The sequence below is a fragment of the Tupaia chinensis genome, unplaced genomic scaffold (assembly GCF_000334495.1).
Source record: "Tupaia chinensis unplaced genomic scaffold, TupChi_1.0 Scaffold000133_1, whole genome shotgun sequence".
Lineage (NCBI taxonomy): Eukaryota > Metazoa > Chordata > Mammalia > Scandentia > Tupaiidae > Tupaia > Tupaia belangeri.
This window is the reverse complement of record NW_006159602.1, coordinates 1391605-1412913: the sequence shown is the minus strand read 5'-3', so window position 1 is coordinate 1412913 and position 21309 is coordinate 1391605. Positions and strand designations below refer to the sequence as shown.

Below are 21309 nucleotides of genomic sequence, written 5' to 3'. Positions count from 1 at the left end.
TTTCCCTTTTCAGGCTGGTGCACCTTTCCCCCAGTAACGTAGCCAGTAGTATGGAGGCAGCATTCTCTAGAGTGTGCTCCCTTCTCCCGGATTCTGCATGGAGAGCTCCCTGGTTACCAGCCAAGGGCTTCCCCAGTTGGCCCTAGGTGCAGAGACTGGAAGTCATCGGAGACAGGGAATAACTGAGGTTAAAATTTTGAACGTCAGTGTCATCCCTCATGGTTCTCATAAAATCTAAATTCTGACTTAGAGGATGCCAGCCCTTGAGAGTGAAGCACGTGGGTATGGAATTTAGAGCCCTGGATCCTGCTCTGGGGTTGCTGTCATTACCAGCTGTGCCATTTCACCCCTGGAGACCGCTGCCTCCTCACTGGCCGTGTGGGAAGGATTCCCTAAGGTGGATTCTAGGTATGAAATCTTGAGACTCTAAGAAAGACTTGGTCATTGCCCCCTCTCCACCCCACGCCCTCACTCACTCGCAATCTGATGAAGGTTTAAACCCAGCTTCTGACGCTATGGCATTAGGTTACTGTCTCTGAGCCTTAGCTGTAAGGCAGCATTGCCAGGCTTTTCGTTGCAACCCTTTAGCATGCACAGTAGCTATGTCACTATTTGTAACGCGTCCTGTACCGTTACCCCAGTATCTGGATTCACATGATTTTACTTTAGTCTTAAAATGAATTTTTACAGTTTTGGCTTTTTACAGATTTTTGACAAATGCATTTACTTGTAACTTAATTGCATTCAGTATAATTGCATTATACAGATCATTTGTTTTTCCCCTGCTTGAAAAAATGTATTCCTCTAGGGGCCAGCAGGTGGCATGCTGGATAGGGCTCTGGACTCCCACAAGATTAAACATGGTTTGAGTCCCAGACCTGGTGGCTTGCTCTCTTACTTTCTCTCACTTTGTCTCTTTCTGGTGAGTGCATGTGTCCTGTAGGAAATTTTAAAAAAAGTAGTAACAACACCTAAACAAAAAAACTAAATTAAAAAAATGTATTCATCTATTTCTCCCATCAGTGAGAGAGATGGAAAGAGACAGAGATAGCACTCAACAATATCTTTACACCGTGATCCACCCCAGCCTCAGCAAGTCTCTGATCATGGCATATCTGCACTGTAGGTGCTGAGGGAGGTTTCCGGATGGGAACCCAGAACTCTGGGATGTGGGTCAGCCCTCGTGTTTTCTGTGTTAGCACTGTGTCACCTCTGGCCCCGCCCCTGTATGTTATACCAAGGTACATTATTGCAGAAGAGGTGATGCAGCTGGGGGAGGGTAGTGCATCTGCGGGTCGCTATGCATGTGCACGTACGTGCTTGGGCATGACTGGTGCCAGGTGAATGACACTCGTCATCTTGTTTGAAGTAGGCAGTTATATCCCTGTGAGGAAACAGGATTAAATTGATCGTTTACTCTTTATTTTTGTTCTAGAATTTAGCATTAAATGAAAATGTCTTTCATTTTTCTGTTTGCTTGTCTCCTCTACTAGATTGTAAGCTCCATGAGGACAGTCTTTGTCTTATTCTCCTCTGTCTCCCAAATATTTAGAACAGCGTTTGTTCATTTCAAGGTCTTTAATAATTATTGAATGAATAGTAAGTAGTAGAGTTGGATTTGGAGACCCAAATTGGGTTTGGAGACCTAAAGCCCATATTAATACCACTGATAGTTCTCTGGTGCATCTTAATGATCCCTTTTCTGTGAAACAGTTTCATCTCAGCATAAGCCAACACTCCTGTGTGGTTAAAGGCTTGCTATGTGTTTGAAATAGATGTATTTCAACAATTATTTGCTTTTGGAATATATTCATCCACATAAATAATTATTTGTAGTTACAATTTCTTTTTTTTTTTTGAGAGGTTTTCGCTATAGGGCGCGTGCGCTCGCCAGACAGACAGAGAGAGACATAGAGACAGAAAGCGAGAAATCACCCCCCAGGGGGGATGGTCACGCTGCAATCCCTTCTCCTCCATTCTCCTCTCGGGATCTTGGGCACATATGCACACGCGCCCAGTGTGAGTTTTAAGCCACCGGGTCCGGGATGTGAACCATGGTCGACTACGTGGGAGTCCAGCAACATAGCCATTACGCTAACTGCTGGTTCCTGGTAGTTACAATTTCTTATTGCCTCAAACTAGGCAAAATTTTTTTAAAGAGAGATTTTTGCTATAGGGCATGTGTGCTCACTAGAGAGACAGAGAAAGAAATAGAGATATCACCCCCCCCCACCCCAGGGGGATGGCCTTGCTGCAATCCCTTGTCCTCTATTCTCCTCTTAGAATTTTGGACATGCACACACTCATGCCTGACATGAGTTTAAGCCGCCAAGTCTGATACTCAAACCACAGTCAACTATGTAGGAATCTAGTGATGTAACCATTGCGCCATCTACTGGTCCCCACACTAGGTATTTCTAAATTTCTTTTTCTTTTTTTTTTTCTTTCCTTCTTTTCTCTTTTCTTCTTCTTCTCCTTCTTCTTTCTTTATTTTTTTAATGCCAGGAGTGTGTGGGCAGGCCGGAGAGAAAGCGCAAAGACACCCCCAATGGGGCCCGGTCGTGCCATAATCCCCTTTCTTCATTCTTTTTTCCCATCAGGGTCCTGGCATACATGCATGTGTACCTCAAGACTCCAACAGTGTTTGGCCCTGTGGTATCGAGTTCCGTCCACACAACACCTAACCGTTGTAGTATAGGTCCAGCCCAACATGTCTACATTTCTCTTAATTGTACTGTCTACAGGCCAAATACCTTTCCCAGGAGCTCTATGGCAGTAGCATAGGGAGAGAGACCGAGGCAATGATAGCTAGAGACTTTTGCCAGGCTATCAGTGGCTCCCAGAAGAGCTGCGAGATAATGGTTTTCTCATCTGGATCCGAATAGGATCAGTTGTCCCAGGCTGGATGCCGTGAGAGAACAAATGTTCAACATTTGTAACATTGTGTTATCATCCAGTGGTTGGGGTCTGTGGGTTTCTGAAGGATAAAGTGAGGAGGTGTGATGGGAAGAGGGTGTGGTAGGTCACATCCTTGGGTGGTGCTTCCAGGAGCTCAGTGAATAGGTGCTAAGGAATTTGAATCCTGGCCTTCTTGCTTTGTGGACACACTCTGGGTGTTAAGAATGTGTGTGTGTGTTGTTTTATTTGAGCTACTTTGTTTCAAAGGCTGCTTTCAATACTGTGGTCCTCAGAACAAATAGGTTATTTACAAACAAAACACAGTTAAGATGGAAAGTGTTTCATTTTATAAATATTTTGGAGATGGTGTGAAGAGTGGCTTTGGCTTGAGCTTCTTGAGGTCTTCTCTGAAAACACTTTGAAAGTTACAGCTGTTGGATCAGAGGAAACAAGCTTTTTCAACACAGCTCGGTCCAACTGAGTGCCTTAGGTATTTTGGTTCGGGAAATAATCACAATCAGAGCTTGTAACTGCTGTGGGGCCCTCTCTGGCTTTGAGCCATGCTCTGGTATTTTCAAGTGTTAAGTCTACCCCTAGACAGCCAGAAACAAAGCAACATTGCCAACCTAGGTTAGCAAACCTGTTTTCTCTCTGGGGTGAGTGGGGAGGGCACCCATCAAAATGAAAGTTCTATTTTGTATCGTGTTCTTCTCGGGTGAGGAATGTGGGCTACTTGTCACTCGTTTTGATATTGCAACTTCTAACTTGGCGGCCGAGGAAACCTAAGTCTCTGTCTTAAGCACTCACAGGTGTGTCCCCTCAGTGATTTCCCTGGGAGTCTAAAGTTTAGAAGCTACGGACCACATAGGTATTTAAGAGACTGGTGCTGAGGGCAGTTTCTCTATGTGGCTTGGGGAAACAACGTCTGGTTGGCAGAACAGGCCGAGGCAGGCTTGGGTAGAAAATACCTCTCCGAAGACGTTCACTTAGCCAGTGAGTACTGCCTTTTATGTAGATCGTGTTCATTAGAGTGGCTAAGGCTGCTGATGAGACTCAATTGAAGGGTGGATCTGAAGTACCCCCCTTCCTCCAAGCCACTACCTCATTAGTGCCCCCACTGAGGGAGCGACAGATGAAGATGAGATACAAGTTGATTGTGTGACCTACATTCCACTCTAGCAGAATCTTTATGCAGGGTGGAAAGAACATGTACTCCTGCATTTTCTGGCCTCCTTTCCATTTTTTCTAGAGCAGAGAACCGTGTTTCACAGCAGCAAGTGTACAGAGCCTTCTTTTCCATCCCAGTTACCTGGGGTTCCTAAATACACCCTCGGTTTGGGTGAGCTTATTTTCCTTGTTGATGTTTAAGTGGTTTTTATCCCTATGTGTGACTCTGCAGTAATAGCTTCCCTCACCTGGAGTGAGTACCCCTCTCTGGGTCTAAATTCTTGTGCTTTCAAATCTAGCTTAGACGCTGTAGCTTGCAGGGAACCTCAGCTGCTACCCAGGCTTCCCACTCTCTACCCTCACCATGCTCCTTCCTCCTTAGGGTCCTAACCCTGACCATGCAACACTTAACAGCTAATTGAGACAGTGTATACCAGTCTATTATCTCCTGCTAAACCCTACTTTATAGGGCTGCCCCACTGACCCTTACATTTGTACCAGGTAGGCATTGTTATTGCCATTTTAGAGGAAGGGAAGCTGGAGCTTGAACTTGCCTAGCGTAGCCCTTAATCGGCAGAGCAGATCAGGGACCCAGGTGGCCTAGGTCTTACACACCACACTTTTGCCTGGCCTCTGACTTTCCTACATGTTGTTGTTTTCTCTCTAGCTTGGGGGAAATCACAGCTTCCTTTGTGTCTCTTAATTCTGAGAGAGCTGTGTTAATAAGTGCTGCGTTGATTGAGACTAAAATTGCTTCTTCACTTAATGGATTCTTAAAGTTTGATTTTTTTTTTCTGGAATGGAAAATACTGTATGCCATTGAAAATGTTGCATTTGAGTATTTGAATGATGAAACTTCTGACCTCTCATCTTTTTGCTATGTAAATGATGGGCAAATTATTTGAAAAAGGAAATGCTTTTCTATCTTTTTGTTAGATCTGTTGGGAGCCTTTCCAGCATTAGACCCTCTTTGTTAATTCGGATAACTTTTCACTAGATTGAATCCCTCATCTGATGAAAGGCCTCCTACCCAGAACAGGGTCACAGAAGTCTGCGTTGAGAGTTAAGAAGGCCCATAACGTCTCAGCTTCCCTCCTCCCTGTTATCCAACATAAATTGTGAAGGCTCTTTTGAAAAGGAAATAGTGAAAACTTGAGTGGTAATCAAACATGTTATCTCATATTGGGCATCCTTAGATCTTTTAAATAAGCGATATTCCCTTACCACAGAAGAGAGACTTGTCATTTATTTTTACAGTGGAACAAATTTGGTGCCAAATAAACAATTGCAATTCTTTTAAACCATCACCACCATTGTGAATTAAATGTGGAAAACTGGAGAAGCAAGTTCCATTTCCAATGCAATTGTACATTTTCCTGAAGTACAATAGATCTTTTCCTTTTGGCTTAATATTGGACATTGTGCCACTTTGACAATATTTAATGGAGACAATCGACTGAAACACAAACTCTGTCGTTTAGGGACATAATAGGAAAGTTATGCCCTAACTGCATATTGCCAGGAAAGGAAAATAAAAACAAAAGGCTCATTAGCCATGAGGCTACTCAAACATAATATTCACTTAACAGACATTGATTTCAGAAGCTTTTTTCCCTCCCATTCATTTCGTTACACTTCCTAAGTATGTCATTCACCTTTAGTAATAACCTGAGCTCATTCTGTTCTATAAATTGCACCAGGATTGGAGTTGAAGGTTACCTGCATTTCTGCTAAGAGCACAATTAGGGTCACCTATTAAACTGGTCTTTGTCCTTTTCACTTTTGAAAAATACCTGTTCAGCAATAGACAAATGTTGCCCATCTGATGGAATTTCGGAATTTAGAGGAGATAGCCCGGATCCTAGCTTTGAGCATTGTTGGGGTGACACAGATGCCTGTCTTTTGTCCTTTGAGATGGGCTCTTACATTCTGGCTTATTGGCCAAGCTCTGTTGGTTAGTGACGTACAAACCAGGTCAAGGGCATGGGTTAGCTTTGCCCACAAACTGTACCTGTAACCCTAGTCAGCTTTTTCTTCATTTTTTTCCTTTTTAACTTATTATGTTCTTGGCCACAAAGGAGACTAGACAGCTGTCACTATTAAGGACAAAAGAAAGTGCCATATTATAAAATGAACTGAGAGGGTGATATTGCTTCAGACCCCATCAGCTTGAGGCCATGCTCTGCCAACAGTTGGCCACGACACTGTGCTGTATTCTTCTGACAGGTGTCTTCCTGTGACAATCGGGTCAGGACCAGGGGCAGCTTCTAAACGTTTGCCAGAGGACTTCGTTGTGTTCTTTTTCTTGTCTCGGAGGAATGACAGATGCCATCAGCGTGTGCTTCGGTGCCACTTCTGGGCTTTCTTCTTTCATAAAGCTTTGTGGATTTGTACCTGAGAACGAGTGAAGGGTGGTGGCCAACGTCATTTATCAGATAAGACAGATCGTCCTTCTGTGCCCAGGCCTAACTTGGTGTTTGTTTCGTAGACATTGGGTCAAACCGAGCACTGGCATGTCTCACACACATTCAATTAGAACCGGCTGTTCTGTAACAAGAGAGACTAGGGGCCCTTCCAAATCCTGAGAAATTATTAGGAAACTTATTGTGCGAAGTTAAAGGAAAATGGATAACTGAATCCATTTGAAAGACCTTGCTGAATTCTCTGCTGTTTGAAAGATGATGAAATTAGAGATACAGAAAGTGCCATCCCGTTCTGTTTGAGGCAATTGATTTAGACTTCTTTAGACAAGTGCAACTGCAGGCAGCCCAGCAGTCACGGCTCTGATTTGTTTAGGATGGTGATGGCAGCAGAAACAGAAACATGTCGGTGTTTCCACCCCGGCCTGTTCATATGGCAGTCGTGTTGGCCTGAGAGGTGCTTTCCCTCATTGCTCAGCACTAGGTGTTAGTTTGAACTAAAAGTCAGACAGGGCGTGAAGTAAGTGCTGAAGTTGAAGCCAGTGGCCGAGACTGGTTGCCACAGGTTCTTAGAAGGTAAAATGAACAGGCCTGCTGTTATATCTTTAAATTTGTAAAATCAAGAATAGAGATTGGATTGGACTAGAAAAACTCCATGACCTATTTATGAGATTGTGTAAGCAGGGAACACCTAGCTACAAAAATTCTCAGAAACTGTGGCAAGAAGCTGCCTTGACTTTGACATATTTTGCTAAGGAGTTGATTAAAACACAATATGTGCGTGTGTATGTATATATGTATGCGTGTGTGTGTGTGTGTAATTTTTAATTGGACCCAATTTCTTTTCAGGCTGCTCCTAAAGTTTCCTTTCTTCCCTATTCTGCCTTTCCCTCCTTCCCTGCTGCACTCCCTGGATTGTAATTTGCCAGGTTTGCTCTCATAGCCTCCCGGGGGCAGGGTAAGGTGACTGTCCCCAGATGGCCAGGCTCCATATCAGGGAGCCACATTACTGACCTTAAGAAGAAGAAGAAGCATGTCTTCCTCTTAGCCCCTGACCTAGACTAGGGAACCACATTTGAATTCTCCCAAGCTCAGGTTGTTTTTCTGATGGAGCAAGCTGAGGGAAGGAGGCAGAGAGGAGGGCAGAGGGAGTTACTGGGTTTCACTTATCTTATCATTTGTTTCCCCCTGGATTGCCTTTGTTTACACTGTCTCTTCAGGCCAGGAATTCTTCCAGCTGAAAGCATGCTTCCACGCGGACGGTTCTGGTCCAGGCTTCCTTCTTGTGTTTCCATTTGCTGAGTCGGCCTTCTGCTCTCCAGCCTGAGCTGAAAGGAGAGCTGGAGATATGTAACCTGCTTTTAATGCTCCCAATTACATGAGAGACAGATCTTAAAACAGCGCCTTGAGGTAAACATGATTAGCCTTGAGGTTAATGATTTTTCTGGTGGGGGAAGAGGTTTAAATTTAACATCTACGTATAACTTATTTATGTTTGCTGGAGAGTTTAGTCGTGAATGTTTGACCCCTTGAATGAAATCTCTTTACTTAGCAATAGGTGCTTTGCAATTGCACAGAGGAAAAAGAAACACCCATTGCTTTTAGGCTCAAATGTGGGTAATTGGTCTTTTCTTTCAACTTCCTGGGCCTTTATTTCCTCACCTGTGGAACAGCATATTCACCTAGAATAAGCTGTCTTCTGGGTAAAAGATCTAAATGGTTATGGGAACAGTATCATCGTAAACAAATGACCTCACTTATATGGTATTGTGTGATATTGATGAAATTTCCCCTGAACTTCCCTCAAATGGAGATCAGTGTATCAGGGGAAGGGGACAAGTGGGCTCTCCTTTTTTCTTTTCTTTCAACTCTGGAGTTTCCAACCTGGGTCCCTCCCTTGGCACAATGTACCTAAAACTCCGTTCTTGGCTGGGGTTAAACCTCTAAGATGTAATCCCTACTCTTCTCAACTGAACAGCTCAGGGAGTTCCATAGGAGATAAGGGATCCTGCAGTTCTATGTAAATTGATAATCTCTTTAAACTAGAGTTTGGTCATCAGTGGTCATCAGGGTGACTATCCAGATGTCACATTTTCTTTAGCCAGCACAGTATTATTTTTAAACATGAAGTGATATTTTAGTGAGCGTTATACTCTGACTTGACACAGAGCCTCACACCCTCGTGCCTGCTGCACAGCTACAGCCACTTAGTTTAGGTGATATTTCACCTCCTTGGTCTGTGAAGGCATTGCATTTGCAATTCCTTTTTTTTTTTTTAAGGTTTTTATCATAGGGTGCATGTGCTTGCAGGAGAGGAGAGAGAGAGAGAGACAGTGAGTAGGAAAGTGAGTGAGAAATCACCTCCCGGAGGGTGGCCACACCACAATCCCTTCTTCTCCACTCTCGTCCTGGGATTTGGGCACACACACACAAGCGTCTGGTGTAATTTTCAAGTCGCCGGGTCCAGGACCTAAACCATGGTTTGGCCATGTGGGAGTCCAGTGCCTTAATTACTATTCCACCTGCTGGTCCCTTGGGATTTTTATTTTAAGCCAAATTAAATTGAGATTACAGTCTCTTCCAAGGTTTACCTAGCTGCAGGCTGGCAAACGATGTATTCTGTGTCCTAATTCAGCTTCTCACCCTCTGCTCTATAGAAATTTGGGACCAGAGAACTGTCGTGAGGGCCTGTGCCTTGCACTGTTGATCAGTATCCTTGGGCTCTGCTCACTAGAGACCCACGGCCAGTGGTAACAACCACAATGCCTCCAGACATTGCCAGTGCCCCTGGGGGCAAAAGCAGTCCCAGTTGAGTTGTGTGACAGATTTTTGGATGGTCCGAAAACTTGAAGCATTCAACCAGGCTTGGATTCTTGGGATAAATTGGAATTCATCTGGGAAACCGAGCAACCCTGCTGTTTTTATTTATTTGGGCAGTTGGTTAGAGCACAGTAAAGGTCAGTGGATTAGACCCCTCAGGGGTCACTTCTCCATTCTTCCATGACCACAGCCTGGGAGGCCAGCCACATTTTGAGGACATCTCCTTGCTCACAACAGGGGATTCTGTGAGACACTGATGCTGGGTCTGGCTAGGCCCACCGTAGCTAGTAGGTAAACAGCTTTGAAGCCCGTGGCCCGTGTTGGTAGGTCAGTAATGCTATCTGTGGGCAAGGAGGATGAAGCTTTGGGGAAGAAAAGGCCAGTACTGTCCTTACTGCAAAAAAAAAAAAAAAAAAAAAAAAGCCTTCAGCCTTTAAAAATGACAGCTTATCTCAAATCAGCAGTGTGGGAAAAGCTCTGAAAAGGATTAACAGAGTGATGTTCCTTTTTGTTTTTCCTCTCTGGAACAAGAATGTCTTTTAAACTTGACTCTAAAACTTGGGCTTTGGTAACACTCAAACTTGTCTTACCTCTCAGAAAAACACTGATAAGATTTTTAGTGTGCAAAGTGAAAATATAAGTTGTTTTTCTTTTTTCTTTTCTTTTTCTTTTTTTTTTTTTTTAGGTTTTTGCCATAGGGCACATGTGTTCACGGGAGAGAGACGGAGGGAAAGTGAGAAATCACCGGGAGGATGGCTACGCTACAGTCCCTTCTCCAGTCTCCTCTTGGGATTCTGGGCACTCATGCACACATGCCCAGCATGACTTTCAAGTTGCTCAGTCTGGGGCTGGAACCCAGTCAGCCGTGCGGGAGTCCAGCACATAAGCACCATGCTATTTGCTGGCTTCATATTGTAAGGTTTTAACTGACCAACCCAAGCTTCTTTCTTCTTAAAAATTTTATTTATTTGTTAAAAGATTATTTCTTCTGAGAGAGAGAGAGGAAGAGAAAGGGGCGCCTCTAACAAGGTCTTCATGCTGTGCTCCCCTCCAGCCTCACACGCTTGGTTCAGAGCACAGGTGCGCTCCTGGTGTGCTCAGAGGAGTCCCAGGATGCAAACCCAAGACTTTTTCTATGGGGTCCTGTTTCATTACCATATGCCACCACCTACTCCTCCGAACTCCTTTCTTGAGCAAGTGATGCAAGCGTAATGGTTAGGGAAGCGTAGAATTGCAGTGAAATCAGAATTTCCTCTCAGAGAAGTAGGTGGGACTTCTGAGGGATTCATACCTCTCCTCCAAGGCGGCTGTGTCTAGTCTTACAGTTCTCCAGCTGGCCATCAGAACTTTTCATGGCAGATTTACTAAAGAGGTGTCTAGGGATGCTGATTTAGGAGACTGGGGTTGGTTCCTTATAATTCTGACATTTAGCCAGGACTGAAAACAAGCAGGAAGAGCAAAAGGTCTTGAATTCGGGAAATGTGGTTCCAGCAACAGATGTGTGCTGGCCTGGCTGCCTGGCTGCCTGGCTGGTTAAATGCCATCTTTTTTTTTTTTTTTTTTTTTTTTTAATGCATCCATTTTGGTGTGAATATTATTATTATTATTATTATTATTTAGAGGTTTTTGCTATAGGGCATGTGTGCTCGCCAGAAAGACAGAGACAAAGAGTCAGAAAGCAAGAAATCACCCCCCCCCCCCCGGGGGGACGGCCACCCCGCCATCCTTTCTCCTCCATTCTCCTCTTGGGATCTGCCTGGCGTGAGTTTAACTGGACTTGAACTGCGGTCAACTACATGGAAGTCCAGCGACATAGCCATTTCATCAACTGCTGATCCCTGAATATTATTTTTTATAAAAATTTAGAATTTTGAATTTGTGAAAGGGAAGATCTTTACATGTGATATAATGCATTGAACCTAAGATTTTTTTTTTTTTTGAGAGGTTTTTGCTATAGGGTGCATGCGCTCGCCAGACAGACAGAGACAGAGAGACAGAAAGTGGGAAATCACCCCCCAGGGGGGATGGCCACGTCACAATCCCTTCTCCTCCATCCTCCTCTTGGGATCTGGGGAATGCATGCACACACGCCTAGCGTGAGTTTAAGCCACCGGGTCCAGGACGCAAACCACGGTTGACTAGTTGGGAGTCCAGCGACATAGCCATTACGCTAACTGCTGGTCCCTTGAACCTAAGATTTCTAACAATCTTGAAACTTTATTATAGTTTGACAGGTTTAACTGAACAACCTTTAAACCTGTGGAAGTTATCCTTTCATCAAGCTACTTCTCCAAGAAAATTCAATTTACGTTTTAAATTATTGTTTAATAGAAAAGGAACTAGAAAGCACCCCATCGCTAGTGGTCAATACCATGAGCACCCTTGAAATAAAAATGGGTGGGATAGTACAGTCTTAGTATGGGTGCTTCCTAGCTCCTGTTCTAGAAAAGGATCTAAAATGATCTGAGAAGGATCTAGGTTGCTACTTCCCAGCAGTTAGCTCTGACTCTGAGCTTCCTTTCTGGCTTCATAAGCAGTGTAGGTGTTTGTTCCAAGTTTCCTCCCTTAGCCTGTGCCCTGTGCCAGCACTACACCCCCGTGGGGGGCTTGTCTTTGGCCGAGAGTTGTGAGCAAAGTCTGTGGAGGGAGAGAGAATAAAATGGCTGAAAAGAAGAGAAATTTGTATTCAGACTTCCGGCAAACAGCAGAGGCTAGGAAATAACTAATTTTTAGGGGAAATACCCTGGGCGTTTTACAGATTAATCCATACATCGTGGAAATGGCACCTACAACATCATTCGTGTGCTCACTTGTCATGTGGAATGTTTTCAGGGTCAGCAGGTGGTACGGAGGTTAAGGCATCCAATCCCACAGGGCCCCACAGGGCTGACTGTGGCTCAGTCCAGGCCAGTGGCTTGAAAATTCTTGTGGAGCACATGTGCTTGTGTGCCCCTCATTTCTAGAGGGTAATGGAAGAGAAGGGATTGTAGCATGGCCATCCCCCCTACGGTATGATTTCTCTCTCTCTCTCTGATGAGAACACACTCTCTAAAGCCAAAAAAAAAAAAAAAGTTTTCAATATTGAGTGTGAAAATTTCAGAATGCTATTTTATGTTCTTAAAGAAATTCACTTTTTTTTTCATTTGGAACACTGAAGTTTTTATATTCTCTTTCTTTTTTTGTGTGTGGGGGGGTTGCTATAGGGCACGTGCGCTCGCCAGAAAGACAGAGAAAGAGAGAGAGAGAGAGATAGAGGGATATATAGAGAGAGACAGAAAGCGGGAGATCACTCCCCAGGGGGGATGGCCACGCTGCAATCCCTTCTCCTCCATTCTGCTCTCGGGATCTTGGGCACGCATGCACACACGTCTGGCATGAGTTTAAGCCACTGGATCTGGGACTCGAACCATGGTCGACTACCTGGGAGTCCAGCAACAGAACCATTATGCCATCTGCTGGCCCCGGAACACTGAAGTTTTATTGTACTTAAATCTCAGATCATCTTTTGTCTTGAGTTTTGGAAATAAACAGATTACCTTGTGCAATTGCCCAAGAGTCTCCCCAGTGAAAGGCCCTTTGCTCTCGCTGGCAATGGTTGCATGCTTTGCTTATTTAGAGCTTGTCTGTCTTTTCAAAGGAACGTTTGTTTACATCACTTGTAGGAAGCAGTGCTCTACCACTCCAAGTCACGTTTGCAATATTTGTTATGCTTATGGTCAATATTTCTACGTTCAGTTCTTTTCTTCCCTAAATGCTGATTTTGAATCCTAGGTGACCAGGGTTTTCTATTACTAGAGGACTATGTTAACATGAGATGGTATTGAAATAAGGACTATTAAAATGACCTAATAAAAGGCTTCTTTTTTGGGGGTGATGAACAGTATTGGTAATGGTTATATAATTTGTGAATGTAGTAAAGACCACCAAACTGTATACTTGATGTGGACGAATTTCGTGGTATGTGAATTATATCTCGGTAAGTTGTTATTTAGAGAAAAGAAAGACCCACATAAAAAAACAGACTAACTGGAACCTTAGAAACAGTTTTATACTTTAGAGATAATATTACTCAAATTTCCGTTTGTTATCTTCATGTATATCTCAGTCTTCTCTCTAACACAACAGATGTGTAACATGCACAATGAAGAGTTGTAGTAATCCCTTGATATTAACAAACCACTTGAGATATGGCAAACTTAGAATTTTTTTTAAGAATTATTTTCTTTTTCTTTTCTTTATACCACCTACTTAACTTTATTTTTAATAATTTTTATTTATTAATTTTAATTATTATTTATATATTTAATTGCTATGCATCATTTAGATTTTAAAGAGACTTCACCCAGCATGACACACAAGAATTTTTATTGTAGTTCAATCTGGCTTATATTTTTCTCATCCCTCCTAATCATGAGTTAGGATAGTAGAGGGTACAAAACTTGGTTTTATTTTCTATCTGCTGTGATGATAGGCTAAGGTTTTAAAATTTTATTTGTTTAATGTTCTTTGTTATTATTAGATGTCTTTTAATTTTTCCATAGAGAGAGAGAAAAAGAAAGGGAAAATGAGAAAGCAAGCCGCCAGGTCTGGGACTCAAACTGCAGTTGGCCAGGTGGGAGTCCAGCACCTTAACCACTGTGCCATATGCTAGTCTCAATAAGCTAAGGTTTTGGTGGTACATTTGGCTTAGTTACAATTTTCTGTAAGCTTGTTCTGTTTGATATTTTGCAGGGTTTTTCTCTTATAGAAGCCTTTATACTGTAAAAAGCATTCAAGTATGAACTCTTTTCCTGTAACGCTGTGTGTATTGGAGAAGAAATATTTCATTTGTCAGGGATTATATGGTGCAAAGTTTCTCAGATGTGAATTCATGATCTTTTTGCATTAAAAGTTAAATTGCTGAATGTTTAGGTACTCACTGGGTGCCAGTGGGATCATAAACTCGTGCAAAGTAGGCCTTGAGATACTGTGATGTTATTTGGTTATAAGATGCCTATTCAGGCATATTAGGTTTATTGCTGCATAATAAACTACCACAAATTTAGCAGCTTAAAACTGCACCAAGTCAGAAATCTTGGCATGCTGTGACTAGAATCTCTGCTGAGGGTCTTTAGCAGACTAAAATCCAAGTGTCAGCCAAGGCTGTGGTTCTCATCTGCACTTTAGGGGCTTCTTTCAAGCTCGCTGGTTGTTTGTAGAATCTCCTTGTTACTGTACAACTGAGCATTGCTAGCTGAGATTGCTTTTAGCTCCTGGAGGCCACCCACATTCCATGCCATGTGGCCCGCATTTACAATTTGTAGTGTGGATATTTGGTTTCTTTCATGGAAGGCGGAGCACATCTCTCTCTTTTTTTTTTTTTTTTGTTAAGAAAGCACCCTCAAAGGGGCATGGCCATGCCGCAGTCCCTTCTCCTCCATTCTGCTCTTGGCATTTTGAGCCCGCACTGACACACACACACACCCAGTATGTCTTTTTTTTTTTTTTTTTTAAGAGGTTTTTGCTATACGGCGCGTGCGCGCGCCAGAAAGACAGAGAGAGACAGAGAGATAGAAAGTGAGAGATCACTCCCCAGGGGGGATGGCCACGTTGCAATCCCTTCTCCTCCATTCTCCTCTTGGGATCTTGGGCACGCACGCACACGCGCCCGGCATGAGTTTAAGCCACTGGGTCTGGGACTTGAACCGCGGTCGACTACATGGGAGTCCAGTGCCATAGCCATTACGCTAACTGCTGGTCCCTTCAAGCCACCTGGTCCAGGACTCAAATAGTGAAGCTGGCCATGTGGGACCCAGTCACCTTAACCACTATGCCACCAGCAGGCCCTCTGTCTTCCTTTTCTGTAGTCGCCCAGAGAAAAGGCTGATGTAAAAATGCTCACCTAATTAGGTCAGGCGCACCTAAGATGATCTTTCTTTGACCAGAAAATGTAGCATGATCTTGAGAGTGATATCTCACCATAGTAACAAGTTCCACCCACACTCAAATGGGCCAAGGATAGCTTGGCTCTGTGGCCTGGTACTGGGGGAGCTAGGTTCCATATGACTGACTATAGTTCAAATCCCAGTCCTGGAGATTTGAGGAACATGCGGAGCATGTGTACATATGTGCCCCGAATTCCAACAGGATGGAGAAATGGAAGACAAGGAATTGTGGTCTAACCACGTCCCACTGGTGGGTGCTTTCTCCTTCTTCCTCACCCTCTTTCTCTGTTTCTTTATGGCAAGTGCACATAACCTTTGACAATTACAAAAAAGTTTTTAAAAAAGTGAACAAGGGTAATGGGGTGTTATTTAAAGTTCTGCCTATCATACCAGGAAACACCGATTAACTGGAAACACAGATTAAAATGAAAACACAAAATTCAAAAATCATCAGAATGGGGACCAGCAGTTGGCATAATGGCTATGTTGCTGGACTCTCATGTAGTCGACCACGGTTTGAGTCCCAGACCCGCTAGCTGAAAAAACTCACTTCAGGCGCGTGTGCGTGTGTGCCCAAAATCCTGAGAGGAGAATGGAGAAGGGATTGTGGTGTGTCCATCCCCCCTGGGGGGTGATTTTTCACTTTCTGTCTTTCTGTCTCTCTGTCTCTCTCTGTCTGGCTGGTGAGCGCATGTGCCCTATAGCAAAAACCTCTTAAAAAAAATCATCAGAATGAACAGCACCTCACAAATGCACTTCAGACCTCCTCTGTTTTCCTAAAACACCTGACTTTCAGACTTACTGCTTCCCATCACTACTTTTTCTGTTTCAAATAGAGTAAAAATAAAAATGAAAACTTTTTTATTGAAAATTTCTGACACTAACACACACACACGAGCACATAAAATCCAGTGTGAGAATCCTCCATATCCCCCCAGCTTCATCAGTTGTCAATTTATGACCGATTTTCATCTCTACCTTCAATCCCTTTAAACTCTGAAGTTATTTTAAAGCAAGTTCCAGATATTATATCTTATCATCTATAAATATTTTAGTATATTTCTCCTAAAAATCTACAGGCTGGATGGTAGCACAGCCTTAAGGCAACACTTTGTGTAGCTGATCCACCTGGGAAGGTTGCAGGTTTTATGTGGAGCCCTCTCTGAGCACACCAGGCATGCTCATGCCCATGATTCAGGGCTGGGCTGCGGCTGGGGTGTATCATGGTATGAAGATCCATTGGGGATAACAACCCCCCTCCCAAACCTCTCTTGCTCATGGATTAAATAAACTAAAAATAAGTAAATAAGTAAATAAATAAATAGGGGACCAGCAGTTGGCTTGGTGATTAAGCCACTGAACTTCCACATGGCCGACTGCAGTTCGAGTCTCAGACCCAGCAGCTTGAGACTCATGCTGGGTGCGTGTTCATGTGTGCCCAAAATCCTGAGAGGATTGTGGCATGGCCATCCCCCTAGAGGGTGATTTCCTGCTTTCTCTCTTTCTGTCTCTCTAGCAAATGTACATGCTGTATACCAAAAATCTCTCTCTTAAAATAAATAAATAAATGCATAACTAAAAGGCTGTTGTCATCTCTTAAGTAGTATCTAGTGATGTATATTACTTCTTTAAAATCACCAAACATCTAGTCAGTTATAAAATTGTCTCCTTTAAAAAAAAGTTTATTCAATTTAAATTTCAAATAAAATTTGTGTGTAGTAATTTTTTAATATTGCCTCTTAGACCTCTCTATATTTCATGTGGCATTTTTTATTCTTGTGATTCACCTGTTAGAAGAACTAGGTAATCATTTGTCCTATAGGATTCCTCGTAGTCTGAAACTCATGGTACAACCTTGTTTTTCTGTTTCCACTATTTCCTGTAAATTAGTTAAAATGAAAATAATTGATACCATCTACTATCTAGTCACTAGAAGCAGAAAAGCTATTGAGGGACTTCAAACAATTCATGGGGAAAGTGGAATTAAATGACAAGTTTTTTTGGTTCAAAAGTATTTTGCAACCTTTGCATATTTTTTCACAATATAAATACTTGAATGTTTGAAGGCCATTTTGTATATGATGTAGCCATTAAGTGATATTTGGATTTGCTCAGATTTAAGTAGATCCAAAGTGTTCTTATTGAATCAGGCTTTAGCTTCTTTAAAAAGAAAAAAAAAGGTAGTAAAATCTTAAGGGAGAAAGATATTTCAGTTTTGAGTTTTGGAAAATAACCAGATTGTAGTCATAAAATCATTGCTTTTTATGTTGGGGCTTTGCTAGATTTTTCCTATCTGTAGGCTTTCCAGAGACACATCCTTTGTCCTCAATAAAGATGATAAATATTTTAAATCCTTACCATTGGGATATTTCATTTTAAAAAAATGCATCACTTTGTATTGTTCTAAAAGAATGTGTGTGTGTATGTATGTATGTATGTGTGTGTGTATGTTTTTTGGCTTTTTTTCTTGTGGTATGTGCTGTGCTTGTGTGTATGGGAGAGATTCAGAGAGAGAGAAAGACTGAAACCCACTAATAGAGAGTGAGAAGGCTATATCCCAAGGGGACCTCGTCATACCACAATCCTTTTTCTTCCAGGTCTCTATCCCGTCAGGATCCTGGGAACCTGTGCAAAAGCTTGGTGTTTCTCAAGCTTTCTTGAACCCTGGATGGCCATGTGGGATCTAGCTTCCTCTGCACAGTGCCTAACTACTATGCTATGGGGTCAGCCCAGGTTTTAAAGAGAATAATTTTATTTGATTGCCACTGGGGAAAAAAATAGAAGAGGTTATCTAATTTAAATTTTAGTTTAGAGGAAAAGATAACCTTGGGTTGAGATAAGTAAGAGCATAATAACTTGGAACAGAGGATGGTAAACTTTTTCTGTGAAAGGTCAGCTGGTAAATATTTCAGGTTTTGTGGGCCATACTGTTCCTGCCAACTGTTTAACCTTGTCATTGTAGTGTGACAGCATTCACGTGCGATATGTAAACAAATGAGTATAGCTGTAATTAACGTACTTGTGCTACTTTATTTAAAAATTAGGGAGTGGGCTGGATTTGGCTCATGACAGTCCTTTGTAGAACCGGGCTTGGAGCTCTTTGGTCTCTTGTTTACAAAGTAACATTGGCATTAGTTCCTTAGTGACTAACTTAAATTATGTTTCATGTATATAAACAATGCTTCAAAAGTAATCTTGAGCATTTAGGAACAGGAGTTTTAATTAAAACATAGATATTCAAAAATGTTTATCACTACAAAACATAGGATCACTGATTCAAATGAAAAACACCTTTTAGACTAATCTAATTTGGAAACATCTCATTTTGGAGAATATTCCCAAAGAGTGTGTGCACATGTACAAGTGCATGCATGCAAGGGCTAGCTTAAAAGAGATAGGGAGGCAGGAGAAAGGAAGAGAGAGACTTGAGTTTAACCAAAAAGTGTTTTATGATGTGAAAATGGAGAATCTGAAGGATTCTCTTCCAGCCTCTCTTGATGCAGGTGAGATTGGACAATTCACGTAATCTTTCTGAGGTGCAGTTATTTCATCTATAAAATGAGATACTGAATTTCTCCTCCCCAATAAATATTTTTAAATGGGCCCAGCCATGGTGCTATTCTGTGATACTGGAGCCATTATTATGTAAGATCAGGGTTCAGTTCCCACATTGACCAGTGCATGCTGGACAGTGCACATACATACCCCTAATCCTGACTCGTTGAGGAAGCTGGGGAGAGAATTACGGTTTGAGACGCCGTCGAGGTGCTTGTCTTTCTTTCTCTCTCTCTGTCTTCTGTCATAAAGAAAAAAAAAAATTTATAAATAAAAGCTTTAAAAATAGAGTAGATTAGAGTTTCTAGAATGCAAGGTACCTGCAGAACCTCATTAGAATCAAACTGCTTTGAGGAGGAAATTGGTAAGACATTGGAAATCAAGTTTCATTTCCTAAACTTATGACAAATCAGTGTATTATTTCTATTTATATTTCACAGACAATAATAGACTTAGGAGTAAAAGACTTTGTGTTTTGTTGAATTAAAAAAACTGATTTGTCATAGTTCACATTTGTTTTAAAACATAATTTGGCTAAATAATTAGTGTCTCTTCTTCAGTTTTATTAGTGATATGGTCTACATGCACAAAGTGATCTATCAGGTTGGCAGCTGGTGCTGAAGAATAATTTTCAAAGAATTTAAAAATAAGATTTTTGGGGTCAGCAGGTGGCATGTTGGTCAAGGTCACCACATGGCTGACCATGGTTCTAGTCCTGGACCTGATGGCTTGCTTTCTCACTTTCCCTCTCTTTTTCTCTCTGGTGAATATGTGTGCCCTATAGCAAATTAAAATAATAAACAAACAAACAAACTAATTATAAGATCAGATTCTCAAATTATAAAGTACTCACATGCCAACAATTTTATTTAACTCATTAAATTGGTCACAAGAGAATTTGAAGAACCTATATATGTCTGTCTGTCTGTCTGATTTCTGGCTACAATCAGAAATGCTGAAATAAATTTGCTAGCATATATAAAACCAGTTAGTATCCTAAAGAGCCATAAAATATAATGTTTGTTTATCTTTTCTACTGGCATGTAAAGCCAAATGTATGACTAACAGATAAAATTTATTTGCTTTGCACTGGACAAGAGCCATTACCTACCTTTGTTTTTTGCAGATTCATTTCTACCCATACAAAGCTTTTAAACAGTCTGGCTTAGCAGGTTCTCAAACTTTTTGGTTTGGGGTCCTTTGAACCTATTAAAAACTGAAGGCCCCAGAGAGATTTGTTTGTGAAATGTATTTATGGTATTAGAAATGAGGATTGAGAAAATTTAACCATTTAATCCTTGAAAACATATCAATAATGAAATCTAGTTAATGTTCTCATTTTAGTGATGACTTCATCATGGGTTATTGAAGCTTCTGGAAAATTCTACCATGTACTTGGTGAGAGAATAAAAGTGAAAGTAGCAAATAACATCTTAATGTTATTATGAAATTAGTTTTGAACTCATGAACACACAGAAAAGATCTGTGGTTTTCCAGGGCTTCCCAGACCATTCTTTGAGAAATACTGACCTAGTTAAAAGCAAAAAGTCAAAGATAATCCCAGGAGAGCCTGTTAAACCACAAATAGCACTCCATTGAGAGGATACCCAGTAATCTCTTTGGCCCACTTGTAAATCTTGGGTTTTTTCCTGACAGTAGTCCCTTCTTGGAGAAGTGTCACCCTGCCCAGCATGGGAAATTTGCAAAGCCATTCTGAAATTAAGTTGGGAACTTAATGTACTTTTTACCTATAAAATTAATATGGGCTTACTATATTAATTTTAGGAAAGAATAGGAAAGTATATAGAAGCAAGAGAAAGATCTTATGAGGTTTAAAATATTTTCAATGATAATGTTATTTGAACCCTTTAATAACCTTCCCCTAACTAAACCTTGCCATAGCATTTTCATGTTATTAAGACTCTTAGATGGCTGCATTTATTTTCATGTCATACATTGTTCAAGGTCAACATTTTCCTAATGTTTTTCTATTAAAATGATCACAAGCTTTTTTTCATGTTTCAGATTATTTAAGATACATTCTTAGAAATGAAATAGGATAAAAGGTATGTAATTATAAATTTTTATTTATTTATTTTGTAAATACTGCAAATTTTCTTTTCTTTCTTTTTTTTTTTTTAAAGATATGCCTTGCCTGTTGGTCCTGTTGACTGCAGCAGGGTATTAAGGCACCTTTCACTTGACTGGGGCCTGCGGGGAGAATCCTCATCTTATAATTAGCTTTGGTCAACTGCTGGGAAAGCTATCATTGTATTTTAAATTTGCACTTCAAATTTTTGTTAAATATTGGCTAGCCAGGTGGCATGGTGGTTAGGGCAGCTGGATCTCACATGTCTGGCTCTGTGGTTTGAGTCCCAGTCATGGTAGTTTGAAAAACATGCCAGGTGTGTGTGTGTGTGTGTGTGGGTGTGTGTCCATGGGCAAAATCTAGAGAGGAGAATGGAGGAGAAAGGACTGTAGTGTGGCCTTCCCTCTGGGAGGTTGCTCTCTTGCTTTCCCTCTCT

General features: G+C 41.6%; 1 protein-coding gene across 4 annotated transcripts in view; it reads left to right on the top strand.

Annotated features, from left to right (window-relative positions):
- The window catches only part of DAAM1 (dishevelled associated activator of morphogenesis 1), a 206134-nt gene that overhangs the window by 2231 nt on the left and 182594 nt on the right, over positions 1–21309 (top strand). The window contains exon 1 of one of the 4 annotated variants that reach the window (XM_014586412.2): positions 7807–7895. The exons of the other annotated variants lie outside the window; for them this stretch is intronic. The gene's annotated coding sequence lies outside the window, so the exon portion shown is untranslated. Of the gene's footprint in view, positions 1–7806; positions 7896–21309 lie in introns of those variants that run through there. 4 annotated transcript variants of the gene reach the window in all.